We start from the raw sequence: 20261 nt of genomic DNA, 5'->3' as shown, positions 1-20261 counted from the left end.
TGATTCCAGAAATCATGCAGGGGCTTCTCCCTGCGTTTCAGGAGGCACAGCAGCCCATTCAAATGAATGGCTGCCATGCCTACTCAAAACATTGCTCCCAGAGCCACATCAATGTGAACCTAGCCTTACAGTGGACCTTCACTCAAAATAGACACTTAGCCTCCATCAAATTAGCCCCCCCCTTAAACCTTTGCAGGTCTCTTTTGCGGGGGGGGGGGGGGGTGTCAAGTACCTTTGGTGGTGCTTGCCCATACCTCCTTACTTCTCTCCTATGCAAGGAGAACGCAACCTTTGGTCCACCCCTCCTGGAATACAGATACACTTCACAAATCCTAGAAGCCAGCAGTCCTTCAATTTTGCACATACGCAGTGTCGGGGCCAGCTAAGTGATCAGGAAGTGACAGCCGGCTCCCAAATCGCAAAAAGACAAAAGCTATGAGGTCTTCGGGAATGAGGAAGCCAGCACTGAATTTAAGGGGCTAGTAAGTGTGTAATTTTTAAAGGCCAGCAGAAGCTGTATTTGTACCTACTATTAATACATAAAAATGAGCAATTCATTGCAAATAATCAATACCTCATTGTTACATAATAAAATGTCATAAATCGATAACCATAAAGTGCAATGTGCAAAAATTGTGTCCCAATTTCATATAAAAAAAAAACTTTCATTAATATATCAGTGTCCACAAATTCATCCAATTAATCAAGTGTCCGGTGCAGAATAAAGTTCATCAAGTGTAAAAACTCAAAAAATTCATGAGGTGCAAAGATCATATGAAAAATATGTCCAGAGTGCTAGTGCTCCAAACCAGCGTTCTCTTAACTCCCAGTTTTTTGTATACATTTCATCTGTCAGCGGGGGAATCCCGCTGACAGATGAAAGAATCGAACCCGAAGGTATTGGTTTCAGGCAACGGCGCATTTGCACAAGTACCGATACCAGTATCGGTATAACCCTCAGAGTAAATAAAAACACAGATACACTTACATCAAGATGTGTCTGCGCTGATACTAAGAATTCACAGCATTAATATCTATAGTATTGTCGACTTCAGCCGCATAACTGGCTGTGAACCGACAAGCACCACGCAGGATGAGGTCACACCAAAACAAGCTTCGCTTTACGCGTTCCGCCATGCTGGCGTCTTCAGGGACAACACGGCACAGAGAGAGTACTTGTAGTTGCCAACTTTTATTTATTGATAAGTTCCTCATTAACATGGAAATATATCTGATTGTAGGTTCACGCCAAGAGTGATCTTTCTTAGGATATATAAATATGTCAGGAAAATATTTTCACAGAAGTTAAAGCTTAACTCCAAAAAAAAAAAAAAAAATATATGTTATACACTGCAGCTTACCAACTCTAATGCCCTGTACACACGGTCGGACATTGATCGGACATTCCAACAAATCCATGGATTTTTTCCGACGGATGTTGGCTCAAACTTGTCTTGCATACACACGGTCACACAAAGTTGTCTGAAAATCCGAGCGTTCTGAATGCGGTGACGTAAAACGCGTATGCCAGGACTATAAACGGGGCAGTAGCCAATAGCTTTCGTCTCTTTATTTATTCTGAGCATGCGTGGCACTTTGTGCGTCGGATTTGTGTACACACGATCGGAATTTCCGACAACAGATTTTGTTGTCGGAAAATTTTATAGCAAGCTCTCAAACTTTGTGTGTCGGAAATTTCTATGGAAAATGTTTGATGGAGCCTACACACGGTCGGAATTTCCGACAACAAGGTCCTATCACACATTTTCCATTGGAAAATCCTATCGTGTGTACAGGGCATTAGATGTGGTGGCTGCATTAGTTTTCTTTTTTCAATCTTTCTTTCATTTATTTTCATTGGGTGATCCAGCAAGTAACACACTTCCTGTCTCAGTGGTTACCCTCATTCCTCCACTGTATCTATGGAGGAGCAGCATAGCCTTCGTTGGAGAGCAACACTGTAAACCTGCGAAGAGGGAAGTTTTAGTGGACTAGTAAATTTAGATGAACTTTACATAACCCTAACTCCAGCTAACACTTTTTTTTCCTTTTGGGATAAAGGTTTTTAATGAATAAATAAAAGCTGACCATTGTAAGCACCACCGTCACTGTAAATGGTTTGTTTCAGCCCTCTAACTGCTACTTTTGCTGGACAGCTTGAGGAATAGTTGAATAACAGACTGCGTGGCAAGACCAAAGGGTAATAAAACTATATTACATGAAGGACTCAGAAAGACTGCTGTATTAATGCTATGGACAAATTTCACCATATATCTGTAAATGTTTGATTTATTCTCATACTTTCACTTTAAGATAATTCTCCTTTTTATTTACATGTGCTACGTGAAGCCTTGTTTTCTCTGTTGTTATCGGCCATGTTAGGCTACATAATGATCACTGCTAACCGCTCACATGGTCCTTCAACAGAATTCCAAGGCAAGGAAGTCACCGGAGCACAAGGAAACTTCACCTTGTTATGTGCCACTCCGATTCATTCCAAAAACCTTTTCATCTACTTCTGTTAGAAGTGGTACTAACTCTTCCCTATACTATATAAACTTTCAATTACCTGTTCTGGCTCCCTATACTCTATACAGAAATAGCTCAGTAATGGCCCAGCTCGTTCTCTCTAATTTTTGCTGGTACGATGTCATAAAGTGATTGGGCGGCACCGTCTACCCCCAGTTCAGGCAGTAGGGTGAATCAGTGCATGTTTTTGTGGTTACACCAGCGAATGTCAAACACCGAGTGACTACACACTCATTTCACGCCTTCAAATGACAAAAGGAGAGACGCATCTTCGAGAGCACCTAATCCCCCGCAAATCCCTAGAAACCCTTCAGGTGTCCTAAGATGACATCTTCCTGACGCTACAAGTTAGAGAATTCTCCTTACAGATGCACAGACCTGCCTGGCTGCAACCAAGCCGTGTCAACAGTGTGGAAACCAAGATGAAAAACTGACACTCTGCAGGGCTCCATACTGAATAAAACATAGCAGCAATATACTAAAGACAACAAACAAGAAGTAACTAAATTATGGGCAACGTAACATTAGTGAGAGCAAGTCTTCTGATATATGGCATAAGTCTTAACAGGAATCCTAACCAGCAGAAGGCTCTAGCTGAGAATGCCTTCGGTAGCGCGTGCGCCCACACTATCTATTGCATGAAACAACGTACAGGTATGTTGTTTCACGCAATAGAGCCACCCTGCCACAGTATATATACAGTGGGTGGTCTTTAACCACTTGACAACTGGGCACCTAAACCCCCCTCCAGCCCAGACCAATTTTCAGCTTTCAGTGCTCTCACACTTTGAATGACAATTACTCAGTCATGTAATACTGTACCCAAATGAATTTTTTGTCCTTTTTTCATACAAATAGAGCTTTCTTATGGTGGGTTTTTTATTTGTTGTGCTATAAATGTAAAAAGATGCATTTTTCTTAGTTTCTGTGATAAAATTTTGCAAATTATTAATTTTTCTTAAATTTTGGCCACAATTTATACCGCCACATATCTTTGGTAAATATAACCCAAATTAGTGGATATTATTTGGTCTTTGTGAAAGTTAGAGAGTCTACAAACTGTGGTGCAAATCATAAAAAATTGATCACACCTGATGTACTGATGACCTATCTCATTTCTTGTGACCCGAACAAGTCAGGAAAGTACAAATACCCCCCAAATGACCCCTTTTTTGAAAGTAGACATTCTAAGGTATTTAGTAAGAGGCATGGTGAGCTTTTTGATGTTGTCATTTTTTCCCACAATTCTTTGCAAAATGAAGATTTTTTTTTCCCCACAAAATTGTCATTGTAATAGGTTATTTCTCTCACATGGCATGTATATACCACAAATGACACCCCAAAATACATTCTACTTCTGAGTATGGCGATACCACATGTGTGGGACTTTTTCACAGCCTAGCCACATAGAGGCCCAACATGCAGGGAGCGCCATCAGGTGTTCAAGGAGCATAAATTACACATCTAACTTGTTGACTACCTATTACACTTTTGAAGGCCCTGGAGCACCAAGACAATGACACGTGACACTGATGTGGCACTGATACATGGCACTGATACGTGGCACTGATGACAGATGGCACTGATACGTGGCACTGATGACAGATGGCACTGATGACACGTGACACTGATGACAGATGGCACCAATATGTGGCACTGACAGGTACTGTGGGCACTTTACTTTCTGGGTTTTTTTTTTCTGACACTCACCGCTGCAGCCGTTAGCTCTCCCTCCTCACACAGTGTCTCTGTGTGAGGAGGGAGAGCTGGTGATGAGAGATAATCTCATATGTTTACATATGAGATCATCTCTCATTGGAAGCTCCGATCTCGCTGTAAACGGCTGCTGTGATTGGCCATTTACAGCGATCCGTGACTGGCTGTGTCCAAGGGACACGGCCAGCACAGAATTTCCCCGATGCGCGCCCACGGGAGCGCGCATCGCGGAAGTAAACAGGAGGACGTCCAGGGACACCCTCCCGGCAATTGGTGTCCGCGCTGTAGCCGACTTTCGGCTATAGTGTGAGCGCAAAGTGGTTAAGTGGTTAATATCAATAAGTTAGACACACATGGTTCAGCAGGAAGGACTCACAGCACAGGCAGCCAATTAGAAACAAAACAAGTAATCACATAAGCCGTGTTCATTTTGGCACAAAATTTCAATTTAGTTTTAGTCTTAGGACTAAAATGGCATTTTCGTTTTAGTCCTATTTTAGTCTTCCGCTATTGTTTTAGTTTTAGTCGTATTTATTCAACTAAATCTCTAGTACATTTTACTCGACTAAAACTCATTTTAGTCGTCTACAATCTAATGGGTGTAATTAAATTGTAAAGCATAAGTTAACATTTCTCTACAATTTCCAAACTCATTGTATACTGCTGGAGCGAAAAATCGAATATATGTTATTATTTATGATATTGAGGTATGAACATGCACTACAGACCAGTGTTAATGTTGAAGTCAAATTTCAATTTAGTTTTAGTCTTTGTCTTTTGACTAAAATGGCATTTTAGTTTTAGTCCTATTTTAGTCATCTCAATTTTTTTAGTTTTATTTTAGTCGACTAAAATGTTTTAGTCATTTTAGTCAACAAAATTAACACTGCACATAAAGCACCTAAGAAGCTAACTTCCTTAGGTTTCTTTCAGACTTGTGGTACTGCTAACCGCCCGCTGAAAAAAAAAAATCTGCAGTGGAACATCTTTCAGAGGGCAGTATAGCAGCTGCTGATGTGCATTCAGGGGGCGATACTGACGCCTCCTGAACACCTATTTGTACTTTCATTTTTAAATTGCCGAATGGCAAATTTACATTGCGAGACTGCGCCACAACTGCAAGCCGAGAGTTTGACTCACTGTTGCGGTGCAGCCCTATTGAACTCAATGGGCATCGCCTGTCAAATACTGCACCTTAAGTTAAAAATGCCATGGCTGTGAAGCAAAGCATTGCAGGCGCAGCATATGTACAGCCCTGTCCGTCTGTATGGTTAATATTTCGATTGGCGGACAAGAGGCAGTAAAACTAGTCCGAAGAGCCCTTATTCTGCAATGACATGCAGAGAGGGAGGAGCAAACTGTGAAAATCTGAAGTGTATCTTCAAGAAGATGCCTGTTATAGACATAAACCAACATAATGCAGTCTCCAAAAATGCAAGGGAAGACTTTCTATATGACAGTCTTGCAAATGCAATAATATTACCAGCACTTTCAAAAAACAATGTTGCTGGGATTTTTTTTTTAATAGCCCATGTAAAAAAAAAAAAAAGTGTGTTTATACTTCACTCTCTGGGCATCTCAGAAACAGGAGCATTGAGCCACAGGGCATAGCGGAAGTCTATGCATCCAAAAACGCGTGTCAGATGAGATCTTCATCGAAGGAACAGTTTCTAGTCAGCGCCTGTCAAAGAGGTACGATCTTATGGGTGCCACAATTTAGGTGTCTGGCGATTGCCATTAGCATTAAACACTCTACCCATTGCATAAAGTAGTTGTTAGAATTCTTATCTCAACATTTGCAGTTTACAAATTTTCAATGTTGCCCAGTGCTTCTTCTTTACCAAAAATTGTTAACAGTGGACAGCCCTGTCTCCACCCAGTCTGTTAGCTTGGAGAAGGGAGGAGAAGGGGAGTGCCTTACCATCCTAAGCTACAGAGCTGTGTGTTCCTATTGATGCACACAGTGAAGGGAGACAACTCCAGTCCCTGTATGCAAGAGTGACTTCATAGGATGCTGCAAGAGAAAGGATCCACCCTGATTCAGGAAACCTGGGGCAGTCGTGGCATCCGCTTAAATTGGAACATAGGCAAGGATTTAAAAAATAAAGAACCTGTATACTAGCAAGTAATTAAACAGCTGATGAATAGGTTTTAATATTTTAATTTGACCATACACTAGTAGATTTTTGAACAAACATTTGTACAAAATTCTCAGTACATTCAATGACTTGACTAACGTCATTCAAAAAGTGCTTCAAATTTTGTTTGCTTTTAACATTTATTTTTGGAATAAATTGATTTTTTTCTCAAAACAAAAGCTACATTCTCTACATTTTTCATTGGAGAAAACATTTCTATCCTGCTTCTTCTAATATTCATGTCACTCTGGACAAAAATGAACATTGATTTGACCCCACTGATTACAAAATCAAACAAGCTTTCTTAAAACAAACATTTCAAACAAAATTGTACTAGTGTATGGCCAGCTTTAGGCCCCTTTCACACGGTCGGACCGCTCAGGTCTGCCTGTCAGTTTTGACAGCGGAGACGCCTAGTCTATGGAGCGACGGGTGTCAGCGGTGACATGTCCGCTGACATCCGACCCGGTCCGATCCGCTAAAAGCAGACAGATGCCTCTACGTTCAGATCCGTCGCTGGCGGATTGGATGAGATCTGATGAAAACGGACATGCTGTCCGTTTTCGTCCGATCCCTCCATAGAAACCAGCGGCGCTTGACAAGCCCCTCCCCACTCAGTGAGCAGAGAGGGACCTGTCATCCGCCGGCTCAGCGGAGATCAACGGAGAGATCTCCCGATGAGCCAGGGGACCGAGGCAGACTCCGAGGCAGCCCCACTGTTCATCTTCCTCAAGAACACAATGTTGTTGTGGAAACACCTTCTTCTAACATTGATTAGGTAAATTACAGAAGATTATGATTGTTTTTATACCACCTTTTAAGTGCCCCAATCTGGATATCCTAAATAGATTTTGGGAAAATAGACACACTTTTTATATCATTCTTATGAGACCAGTCAGCTCCTAGACTTGGCCTAGGCTTCCTTCAAGATTCTAGGCCTCAGAGAGGGCTAGCCCTTTGCTACTCACAAAAGAATTATTCGGCAAGTCAAATGCTTTTGGCCTATAGATGGTTGACTGGAGAAAGAGGTGACACTGTAGTGGTCTTGGAGGCTACACATCTCAGTTCCATTCAGAATGAATTGGAACCCCTGCGTGTCTCCTAAGAGCAGTGCGATTTGGCTGCGAGTGGTTGCTGGAACAGATGTGATTCCCACACCTGCAGAGGAGTGAACTAAACCTTAGAACTCACTGCTATTTATGCACAGAACAAGGGAAAGGCAATTCTTTTAGTAAATATAAACTGTCTAAATACCTTTTCTCATCAGCAGTTAGAGTAGTCTTGTGACTTCTATCAGTGTCCAGCCAAACACTGGTTAAAGCTTGTAGGAGTTTTCTGACTGTGCTATGAGACTGCAAGACCCTTGACCCTCTGTCTGGTCAGTGCTGATTGGCCCTGTGCTGATCACATGCACCCTCCCAAGAAAAAAAAAGTCGCTAGCAATAGACACCAAACTGAGCATGTGCAGAATGACGCCAAAGACTTTGTTATCAGAAAATTAGGAGTCAGTTGAATGAGGGGAGAACCAGAGAAGTCAGGATCAAACAGCCTTTCTACACAATGCAGAGGATTAACCCCTTAGGTTCCACAGTGAGTATAACAAGCATGCTTTACTGCATATACTGACTATTTTTAGTTGTACTAGTTGTGGGTTTAGTAACACTTTAAACTAAATAAATCAGGGCTGTGATCCTTATTCAATTAAAAAGAGCTCACATAAACCCTACATTAACCACTTGCCAACCAGCCGCTGTCATTATACTGCGGCAGGTCGGCACAATTCCACAAGTCGCCGTAGGTGTACGCCGGCACCCTTTAAGTGCGATAGGCGCAAATGCCCGCTGCGTGTCGGGGGACCCGATGCACATGGCCCGTGGCCGCAATGTCAGTCGGCCACCAGCGATCGCAGGCACGAGAGCCAGAACGGGGATCTGTGTAAACAGGAGAGGAGAGACAGATCTACTGCTCTGTCAAAAACCATGAATCAGACTGAGACAAAAGTACAGTTAAATCTCACTTGTTTAATAATAAAAAAAGATAAACAGAGTAAATGTAGTCAAAACATAGCCAGCGTTCAGGAACCGCAACGGATAGTCAGACAAGCCAAACCGTCAGAGAGCCAGAGATTAGCGTAGTAGAACAGCAAGCAGGATCTGGAGCCAGAAGGAAAGTTAGCCAGGAACAAAGTTAACAGGAACACAGGACAGCGTTTCTAGAGATGTGACCAAGGCGAAGGCAGAGATCATCTAGGCTGGACAGCTTAGACCCCTTTCACACCGAGGGCATTTTGCAGGCGCTATAGCATTAAAAATAGTGCCTGCAATCCGCCCTTAAACAGCTGCAGCACTGTCTCCAGTGTGAAAGCCTGAGGGCTTTCACACCAGGGCGCTGCGCTGGCAGGACGTCAGGAAAAGTCCTGCCAGCAGCTTCTTTGGAGCGGTGAAGGAGCGGTGTGTTTACCGCTCCTCCACCGCTGCTCCCCATTGAAATCAATGGGGCAGCGCTGGGATACCGTTGGCAAAACGCCGCTATTGCGGCGCATTGCGGGTGGTTTTAACCCTTTCTCGGCCGCTAGCGGGGGGTAAAAGCGCCCCGCTAGCGGCCGAAATGCGCCGCTAATCCGAAGGTAAAACACTGCATAAAATAGCGGCATTTTACCGCCGACGCTATGGGCGGCTCGGTGTGAAAGGGCTCTTAAGTAGGCAGGACTGACGAGCAGGATATCATCAACAGTTGAGTCACTGTGGAGAGATAGGAGCTGGCAATTAGCCGACAGCTGAGTGGTCAGCTCAGAGAAGGAAGGGCTGAGCACAGCCCTGACATGTTCCTAGTAATCAGGAACAGAGATCTGTCTCCCCCTTAAGTCAATCCCATCCCCCCCCCCCAGTTAGCAACACACATGAGGGAACACATTTAACCCCTTGATCGCCCCCTAGTGTTATCCCTTCCCTACCAGTGACATTTACATAGTAATTAGTGAATTTTTATAGCACTGATCACTGTATAAACATCAATGGTCCCAAAAAACTGTCAAAAGTGTCCGATCTGTCCACCGCAACGTTGCAGTCCCACTAAAAATAGCAGACTGCCGCCATTACTAGTAAAAAATAAATAAATAATAAACATGCTATAAATAGATCCCCTATTTTGTAGACGCTATAACTTTTGCGCAAACCAATTAATATATGCTTATTGCAATTTTTTTTGTTACCAAAAATATGTAGAAGAAAAAAAAAAAAAAAAAAAAGTATAAAATTGTTTTCTTTTTCAAAATTGTTGCTCTTTTTTTTCATATCGCAAAAAATAAAAACTGCAGAGGTGATCATATACCACCAAAAGAAAGCTCTATTTGTGGGAAAAAAAGGACTTCAATTTTGCTTGGGTACAGCGTCACAGGACCGCACAATTGGCAGTTAAAGCGACGTGGTGCCATTTCGCAAAAAATGGCCTGGTCAAGAAGGGGCAAAATCTTCCGGTCTGTAAGTGGTTAAGGTTTTAGGAAATTGTGTAGTATTGTTGCTGAGTGTACCTGGGCCTTTACGCTGGCCACACACCACTAGAAATTTGTTCAAACATTTTCATTCAATCTTGCCAATACTGAGATAAATTACTTAAAAGGCCCTTAAAAATTTGTCTAGACTTGCTACTTGAATGGAAACCCAAATGTGTAGGGTTTTTTTGTGCCTATTACATGCACATTATAATATATACGAATGAAAACCATAGAATATCTTGTTTGAGTTATACAGGTGCCCTGTATAGATATCATCATCAAGAAATACAGGAAAATCCAAACTGGCCAAGCTCTTCATGATCCTGCAAGAGCTCTCAAAGGAGCGGGAGTGAAGGAAACAAAATTTACTTTTTTTTTTTTTTTTTTATGAATATATTGTTATAGGGCATTATGTTGTTTTTTTGAGCTGGCCATACAGAATATTTTTTTTATTTTTTTCTAATAGATTCCTCCATTCCCCAATTTTTTTTTCCTAACAGATTCCCCCATCAATGCTATGCGGTGTAAATAGACAAGTCATCCTGCTGGACTATTATATTCTGGCAGCTATCGGGAGCAACATCAGAATACCCAAACAGCGACTGCATCTGATTAGATGAAGCCACTGTTTGGCTAGCAAAGTTTTGCCTGGCTCCTTCGGCTTTTCAGTCGAAGGATATCAGACAGGAGGAACTGGCCAAAATCATAACAGTATGGGCAGCTTAGTATTACATCTTTAAGACTGCAATGAAGAAGATTTATTTTATAAACTTGAAAAATTAAAATTAAAACTTTAATTTTGGGACTTTTAATTCTCCTCTTAACTCTTAGCGCATGCCAGCAAGTCTCCACCTAATGTCACAGATTATCTGCCGGATCAGAAGTGTGCTGGGATTGAACCGGTGACCTTCAGGTGACACAGTGTGGTCTGCTGCCAAGTCAATGACTCACGCACGGCTCTCCTGACTGCACTCAGTAAAGTCATTTTTCACATCGGTTTTCTGTGCCTTGCCATTAATCAGTCTTCAGGTTGCCTTTCTGAATCCATCACATCCTATTCTGCATAATCTCTCCCCTCCGTCTGCTTCCAATTACAATGGAGCCTGATTCACATTACCCAGAGTCCTTCGGGGCCTATCGCACAGGTCTGTAGCATCCCCGTAGTGCAAACTTCAGGAATAATGGAATGAAGATGACGGTCACAGTGGAGGAATTCCAGTACATAAAATAAAGCAAGATGTATAATTTAAAGGGAAACTCTGATGTATAGTCTCCAAATACAAATTTAGAGTGACTTTTGAAAAAAGTACCTGAACATAAACATATATATATATATTTTTACACTCTTGATGTTCCATTCTTCCATAATAATCCTTCATATACAGTATAAATTCCAACCTTGTGGCAACAGCTTGGGGAAGGCTCTTAGGCTCTTTTCTGTTCCAGCATGACTGTACCCCTTTGCGTAAAACCAGCTCCATCGAGACATAGTTTGACTACACAGAGCTCTGATATACCAATGCCCATCGTTGTGGAACGGGATCTCAAACAGAGATAGATATATCTATATATAGATATATCTATATATATCTATATATAGATATATATCTATATCTATATATATATATAGATATATCTATATATATCCCAAGATTCTTTTACCAGAGGAAACTCTCTGCTTTAAAGGTCCTCCTTACTGACAAACGGGAAACTGTAAGACTTGCAGCAACAGCATTTATTGCATACACATATTATGGATGAACTTGATTTGGTAAAATATTTAGAGTAGGTACCTACCAATACTTCCGATGTCAAATGTCATTTCAATGAAATGCGTAAAGTTGCTGCTCAATTAGCACCTTACCTCCACTGCTATACTTGTTACAGTATTGGATCATATAAATACGTGATATAGATAACCGTGTGATATAGATATTCCGCAAATACCAATGAATGGGGCAGTAATCCTCCTACTGACCACAGGTGCTTTGTGATTTTTTTTTTTTTTTTTTTTTTTACTTCCATTGACCACCAAACCCGAGGCACTATTTATAGTCTGAAGGACAGTAAACTCTGCCTTTGCTTAGAAAGTTTGGAGATCCCTGGTATAGCTATTTTATAAAAAACTATCATTTCTAAATAAAAAAATATCATGTTAATGGCCTCATACCCTGTAAAAGATTTTAGCTTTAGAACGCTGGTGTTTTCTGAAATAGAGCATCCTCAGCATCCCCATTTATATCCACCCCCAATTACTAACCACTTGTTTTAAAAATTGGAAAGCTCACACTCTATTAGAATGCTCTTTGCTGTGGGTCACCAAGCTGCTGTCAACTATCAGGAAGAAAAGGCTGAACAGCACGGACACCAAGGCTGGGTTCACATTTGTATGACACGACAGTCGTACCACTTTGGATCAGACTTTGCCCTGTGACTTGAAGTCCAACATGCGTCCAACTGCAATGAACAAGGATCCGACTTTGATCCCCGACAATACCAGGCACTGTGTCCGATATGAATCTTTAGGGAGAACTAACTAAATAACTAAATCCACACCAGACCCTTATCCGAGCACATAGCCCGGCAGGTCAGGAAAGGGTGTAGGGACGAGCGAGCCCCCCCCCCCCCTCCCGAACCGCACCAGGCCGCATGCCCTCAACATGGGGGTGTGGGTGCTTTGGGGCAGGGGGGGCCCTGCGTCCCCCCAACCAAAGCACCTTGTCTCCATGTTGATGAGGAAAAGGGCCTCTTCCTGACAACCCTGGCCGTTGGTTGTCGGGGTCTGCGGGCAAGGGACTTATCGGAATCTGGAAGCCCCCCTTTAACAAGGGGACACCCAGATCCTGGCCCTCCACCCTATGTGAATGAGTATGGGGTACATTGTACCCCTACCCATTCACCTAAAAAAAATATAAAAAATAAAACAGCACACGGGGTGTTAAAGTAATTTATTAAGGCAGCTCCGTCGTCTCTTCCAACGTCTTCTCCCCTCTCCGGGTCCTCTCCGCTGATGTCTTCGAGCCCTCTCCAGTTCTTCTCCCTCTGTCCTCTGTCTTCTTCCTCTGCTAGGTCTTCTCCGCTGTCTTCTCATTATTTTGCTCGCTCTTTTGCTGGGTCTTCTCCGCTGTCTTCTCCCTCTGTTCTACTTCCGATGTTGACTCAACGCTTTCTCCCGCTCTAATGCCGGGTGCGCGGTGTGCCACTACTTATATTGGCATGGAGCGGGGTCACGTCATCTGGAGGCCCGCCCCTTATGACGTCACCACCCGGGGCATGATTGGGCGGTGATGTCATAAGGGGAAGGCCAGTACAAGTAATGGCGCACCCAGCATTAGAGCAGGAGAGAGCATCGAGTCAACATCGGAAAAAGAACAGAGGGAGAAGACAGCAAAGAAGACCCAGCAAAAGAGCGTAAAGACAGCAGAGGAGACTCGGACAGCGGTGAAGACAGTGGACAGAGGGGGAAGAACCGGAGAGGGATAGAAGACATCAGCGGACAGCGGAGAAGACCGGAGAGGGGAGAAAAACCGGCAGAGGACGTTAGTGGAGGAGGCAGAAGAGCCGGAGAGAAGAGAAGAAATCGGAAGAGACGCCGCAGCTGCCTTAATAAATTACTTTAAAAACCTGTTTAATGTGTTTTATTTTTGACATTTTTTTTTTTTTGATGAATGGGTAGGGATACAATGTATTCCATACTCATTCACATAGGGTGGGGGGCCAGAATCTGGGGGCCCCCTTTTTTAAAGGGGGCTTCCAGATTCTGATAAGCCCCCCGCCCGTAGGCCCCAAAATCAATGGACAGGGTTGTCGGGAAGAGGCCCTTGTCCTCATGGGGACAAGGTGCTTTGGGGTTGGGGGGGCCCACGTGTTGAGGGCATGCGGCCTGGGACGGTTCAGGAGGGGCGGCGCTCACTTGTCCCCACCCCCTTTTCTGACCTGCCAGGCTGTGTGCTCAGATAAGGGTCTGGTATGGATGTTGGGGGGACCCCAATGCCATTTTTTCGGCGTGGGGGTTCCCCTGAAAATCCATACCAGACCGAAGGGCCTGGTATGCTCTTGAAGGGGGAACCCATGTCGGAGCGTTTGTCTTACCAGTGTGAACCCAGCCTAAGGGTGCATTCACACCAACAGCTGCATTGCAAGGCAACAGCTGTTGTTCATTGCGGTGAAGGCAGTGCTAATGGGGCAATCCCAGCCTATTGCACTGTTCACATTTTTTTTTTTAAACAAACTTTATTGAAATGTCACAAAATGACATTATTTCATAAAGTTCTATCAGCTGGCATGCAGTGACTGCTCTACGCTGGAAAAAGTACAGCACACACCGAACGCACGGTGAACTGGCCGAACTGGAGACAAGGCAGTTAGCCTTGTCATGCAGTGGGGGTGTGGTGGAACTGTGCTGGAATAGCCACCCAACGTAGATCCCACTGCACCAAGTGTGAATGTACTCATAATATAAGATGGTGTCAGGATTCACAAATTAATAATCAACATATTACCAGTCATAGCTCATGAACAAGGAACAATTCACACACAGTTGTATTTACAGATTCATGAAGTCTATACTATGCAAAAATCACACATTTTCAGGTGTTTCGATTGAAGCATATGGGACCAAAAACACCTGAATAAGCTCCAAAAAAAACCTCATGTACATTTTTGAGTGTAGGGCAAAGAGCGTAAGGTGACTGAGCATAGACGTGTGAACAAGAATAATTCGAAAGAATGGAATCTTGCGTAGTAAGGCATAGGAAAATGAGCAAAAAAACACTTAAGCGTGAATGGGGGCTTAGCCCAAAGTTTTACCACTGTGTGTCAGGGAGGCCAGGTGAGAGGTATACTCCTACTTCTCCGGGATCCCAGGATGGTGCTATCCAATGAACAGGGTAGATGTAGATAGGTGTCTGAGATGGCGAGTCTTCTGGGATAGGACTGCCTGTTATTTGGCAATACTGAAATATCCTCAGTGACGATGTGTAAAAAAAAAAAATACCTGATACACTTGGACTGAAACAACCGGTTTTTCATAAAAAGTGAATGATCAACAACTGACCCCCTGGTCTCTCTTGATGGCAAGTGAGCTAAAGATCTGGTGTGAGAAGCAGAATTTATCAATAAGGCAGGCTGGGCAAGTGGAATCAATCAACGAAACCCCAGGATATATAAATGATTTTCAGCTTTATATAGCACTGGCAATTTCTCTCTTCCAAAAGAAGTTTTTATTGCTGTCTGTGTGCATGTTGGAAAGATTTTCCCTCACGGTGTACCAGAAGCCTATGCGGAGGGGGGGGGGGGGGTGCCCTTCCTCCAATCAGCTGTCACACAGTGCATCACTGTAGAAATAAAATGAAATGAATGTGTCAATGCAACATCACAGATGGGCTCTGAGGAAGAGGGGATCTCCCCTCAAAACGCGTCAGCCATCTGGAAGGTTCTCCGGCATGCTGGACACAGTCCCGGTCACCTGGTTGCTTTGTGTCCATTGTGGACTTTGAAATGTTTTTATGACCTACTTGTTTGAGTATATTTCCTTTCTTTGTATACCAATAAACATCACTCGGGTAATGCACAAGGTCAGTGCGCACTCGTTTTTTTCTACAGTGTTCCATTGGGTGTCCCCTGACCCTTGGAGGGCTGCAAGGTCCGTGCATTTACCGGAAGCCATAGAAATCCTAGGCAACATCCACTGCCGTCATATCACTTTCAAAACACAGGAGATTTTGTTTATCACACAGTGTATGCCCAGAATGCCCTCCCACTGCTGAAACAGGAAGAAACATTTCTAACAGGATGTGCACTCTCTAAAGAGTATAGAAAGCTGAAGACAGCAGATATACATGTAAAACGTATGTAGGAGGATTTGCTTCATCTGTATATCAGCTGGGGCTGTTCACGTCACTGGGTATATGTGAGGGTTTACATCCACTTTAAAAAGATAGCCATTGAACAGATTCCCCCATCCACAATATACAGCACAGATGGATGAATCCCTGGCTGTAGTTATTGAATTTCAAAATCCGGCACCACCAATCAGGTGACAATTTCTTGTCCGGCTCATTTCATTTTGTAGTCAAATAAAGTCAGCTGGAACGTTGGCAATTGGGCTGCCCATAAAGCAAATTTAAGCCGGTTCATCAATAACCAGATTAAATCTGCATAGTTTCTGTCCAGCTGTCCCCTCACCTCTTGTGCCTGTGACAACAGTAACATTTAGCATCTCCCATTATTTTTTGTCACAGTTATATTGGTGACCAAAAAAAATAAAGAGGGTGAATCTTTCATTTACAAAAATTCCTTGTAGCAATAACATTCTAGAATAGAGACTTGCAGGAAGGGTTACATCATGGTATATATATGGGAGGGTATCTCAAGCAACAAGACCGATGCCGGCAATGGGATGGACAAGGAATCTGTAAATCCATTCTCCGACAGATGTGGGGATCAGATTTCTTCCTAAAGACTTGAAGTTTGCAGATAAAAAAACCCTTCACCCCCCTTCCCACCACTGCAAATCTCTGCATAAGATCTCACAGCATAGCGCAAAATCCCTGTAAAGGCGTTTTGGGCCAGCTGTTGGGCAATGTCTGTCTGGCAGACTCAATGGATGTATCAAGTTATCAATAGCGTTTTAAAGCGGTATTAAATCCAAAAATAACAATATAATATATTGCAGCCTATCAATCCTTAATGTGGTGTTCCAGACATTTTTTTTTTTTTTTTTTTAAAGTCAGCAACTACAAACGCTGTAGCTGCTGACTTTTAATAAGGGCACTTACCTGTCCAGCGAGCCCGCGATGTCAGCCCCCCGAGGACGATCTGTCCATCGGATCGGGTGCCGGCGCCACCATCCTAACTAAGGGAAACAGGCAGTGGAGCCTTGCAGCTTCACTGCCCTTTCCTACTGCGCATGCGCGAGCCAATAGCTCCCACTGCTGTCTCAGACAATGAGGAGGGAGTGTCCCCGGAGAGCCCAGGCTCTCATGCACATTGCTGGCTCGCGATGGGGCTCAGGTAAGTATTGGGGGGGCTGCTGCACAGAGAAAGTTTTTTACCTTCATGCATAGAATGCATGAAGGTAAAAACCTTTAAACCACTTTAAACTGGCCATAGCAAAATAAATGAAAAAAAACAACAGAGATTCTTTTATCCACACAAGAGAGGTGGTTGGAGGAATCCCCCTGCTGGGACACTGTATCCTGACATTGGAACCTGGAGCTGTCAGAACCCACTGATCAGCAGCTGCAACTGCTGATCATAGGTTTCCAACAGAAGTCGATCTAATGAACAGGGTCAGCTACACACTGCTTGTATCTGTTGAACCAGTCAAATTTTAATCGGTCTATGATCAGCCTAAGGCTACATTCACACCTGAGCGTTTTCAGCTAGTAAAACGCTCATCTCAAAAGTTCCAAAACGCCCTGTTCACATCTGAGCGTTCTGTTGCCTAAAGCAAAACGTCTGAAGTTCAGGCACTTCCTAAGAATAGCTTTCATCCTAGCTATATTTTGCAATCTACCAAATTAACCTGCCCCTCATGTAATGGAGATGGAGACATGGACACGTGTAGTCCATATGAGGAAAGCAGCCTAGGGTGACAGCCATGGGAGAAAAAAAGGCAGTCACCACACCAAGGGCTAGTGATCTGCAACATATCACAAACCAGGAAGTAACTAAAGAAATGTAAAAAAAAAAAATTGAAAACAGGTAAATATGATATACTTTCCTATTTATTAATGCTAGCAGCATGAGGATTAAAGTTACACTTGAAGTTGAAAAATAACTGACTAATGCCGCGTACACACGAGCGGAATGTCCGTCAGAAAAAGTCAGATGGGTGCTTTTCATCGTATGTTTGGATATGTTTTAAAGGGCACCTTGAATCCAACTCTATATAGTAGCACATCAGAGGGTAGGAGAGCAGAAAGATGGTGCACTGCAAACATTTTTTCTTGAATGTGCCAATAACCTGAACCTAAACTTGAACAAAGCACATCCTTCTATAGTGTGTACTTGCCTCAGGCTATAGCACATAGTATCGATCCTGTCTCAAGCTACTTTCTCTGATATCTGCATTAGTCACTTTTGACAGTTTATAGGACACCAAGTAATCCCAGGATACTGCTCCACCGCAGGTGACTGACAGCTTCAGCTGTTCACGTTTCTTTATGAGACCGTGTTGTAGAGGGTGGAGTTTCCATTTCCTCTACTCAGGTCTCAGATTACACTCCCCATACTACTGTGTGCTGTACTGTATGTGACATCATACCCCTGCCCCCTGCTGCTCAGAAATGCTGCATAAACTGCTCACTTTGAACGGTTGTAGAGAAGAGTTTTCTGCAGATAAACAGGTACAACTTATGTAGGAGGATTTGTTTCATCTCTATGCATCACCTGAGGCTAGTCGCCTCAATGAGTAGATGGAAAGGTATACAACCACTTTAAGTTTTCAAATTCGTTTTGGTGCTGTAAACTGCTACTGTTGAGCAATAAAATATGGCCGTCCAGTCTTCCCAATAAAGTCCCACAAAGCCCCTCCTACATCTTCATGACATCACCATAAGAGTACTTGATTCAGACATATAAGCAGAGAATGATGTCACTTTTGCATGCTGAGACATGAGCCATCACACCCATCTATGAATTCCCCCAATACACTGCCTTGTGGAAGCTCGAAGTGCAAGCTCTTAGTCCACCTTTGTCTGCTTTCATTGTGACCTGAATAGGAGGGGATTACCACACAACTTCTGACAAATATTTAATATTCTCCATCTTCAGCTGCACTTTGTTACTGCAAGATTCTGCCCTGTTTACAACGTTGCACTGCCAAGTGTCCCTAGGTCCGGCAGTAATATCCATTAATAAAGAAGGCAAAAAGAAAAGAATGAATCTCGACTAACAATGAATATTTTGGTACAAGCTTGCAGACAGAAGAAGGCAGAAGAAGGCAGAATGTACAGATTCATTTGCGGAAAGGCACACTGATATCAGCTGACGGTGGAGGACTTATCTTGATCATATCACAGAATGGTCAACTCATCCACAAATGCAGCCAAAACCATTCTGCACGTAAAGGAAATAAAGCCCAGCAATACAATTTATAACATTTTTATATGTTTGGGTGGAGACGGAAAGGTTGCAATTCTGCTGTATAATTTTAATATCTGCTCATAAAATCCCCACCTCTGTCCAGTAAGATTACTGCAACTTCTGGACATTATCTGCCAGTGATGACTGGGCTCACCATAACACACCACAGGGAATGTAACACTAAAGAGAAATTCCTATTAACAACATACATGTCAATTTCCAAAGTGGCAAAACTACGCTGTCTAATATATACACTATAAGGGCTCATTCCCATGGGCAGTAAAAGCAGGCAGTTGAGCCATGGTTTTACCACTCTTCAACCACCCAAGTAAACTAAGAAATGCGCCACTTATCAGTGTTACCCACGCCAGGGCCACAATTCTTTGCAGCAAAAATTAAACTGCATGTCGCATTCTGCAGGCAGTACTGCCATTAAACACAACCCATTCAAGAGAATGGGGAATCGAAGCAACTGCATGCAATGTACAAGGTTGTGACGTGGTAGCTCAGCATTTTAGAGGTTGAAGCAGGCAGTGAGGAAGAGGGAGTGAGGTAGAGATAACACCCCCCCCCCCCCATGCCTGTCAAACATCCTCGGAAAAGTACTTTTCAGAGAGGTGGCAGTATAGACACAGGTATGAATGAGCCCTAAGTGGACCTGTCACTAATATGTGACAAACTAGTATGACTTTCTAATGGGTCTTGTACAGCTCTGAGCAAAGCATGCTGTGACTGGACCCCCAATCCTTGGTGAAATGTGAAGATCAACTGTAACCTGAAAGTGAACCCCCCCCATGGCTCCACTTCCCACCAATGCAATAGACACACCTATGAGGATGCTTTGCTCAGAGATTACGGTCTGTGACAGACATTGGAGTACATTTGCTTTCTTGTAACAGGTTTACTTTTGCTAGAAAGTATTCCAGATAATCACACACCACCATTCTGTCCTTGTTGCTCTGAAACAGTCTTCCTTTGTGATGAGATAGTTTAACCGCTTCAGCTGGTTTACCCCCCCTCCCCTTCCTGACCAGGCCATTTTTAGCGATATGGCACTGCGTTACTTTAGGTGACAATTGCACGATTGTGCAACGCTGTACCCAAATAAAATGTATGTCCTTTTTTTCCCCACAAATAGAGCTTTCTTTTGGTGGTATTTGACCACCTCTGCAGTTTTTATTTTTTGGGCTATAAACAAAAAAAGGCCGACAATTTTGAAAAAAAAAAACAAAAAAACAATATTTTTTACTTTCTGCTATAAAATACATCCAATAAAAAAAAAAATTAAAAATATC

The 20261-nt window shown here is 43.1% G+C and overlaps 1 protein-coding gene across 4 annotated transcripts in view; it reads right to left on the bottom strand.

The window, feature by feature from the left end:
• RXRA (retinoid X receptor alpha) overlaps positions 1 to 20261 on the bottom strand; it is a 310855-nt gene that overhangs the window by 168466 nt on the left and 122128 nt on the right. Inside the window, exon 1 of one of the 4 annotated variants that reach the window (XM_073599595.1) lies at positions 14686 to 14801. The exons of the other annotated variants lie outside the window; for them this stretch is intronic. The gene's annotated coding sequence lies outside the window, so the exon portion shown is untranslated. Of the gene's footprint in view, positions 1 to 14685; positions 14802 to 20261 lie in introns of those variants that run through there. 4 annotated transcript variants of the gene reach the window in all.

Source organism: Aquarana catesbeiana, linkage group LG09, assembly GCF_042186555.1.
Source record: "Aquarana catesbeiana isolate 2022-GZ linkage group LG09, ASM4218655v1, whole genome shotgun sequence".
Lineage (NCBI taxonomy): Eukaryota > Metazoa > Chordata > Amphibia > Anura > Ranidae > Aquarana > Aquarana catesbeiana.
The sequence above is the reverse complement of the archived record's forward strand: the minus strand, read 5'-3'. Positions and strand labels throughout refer to the sequence as shown.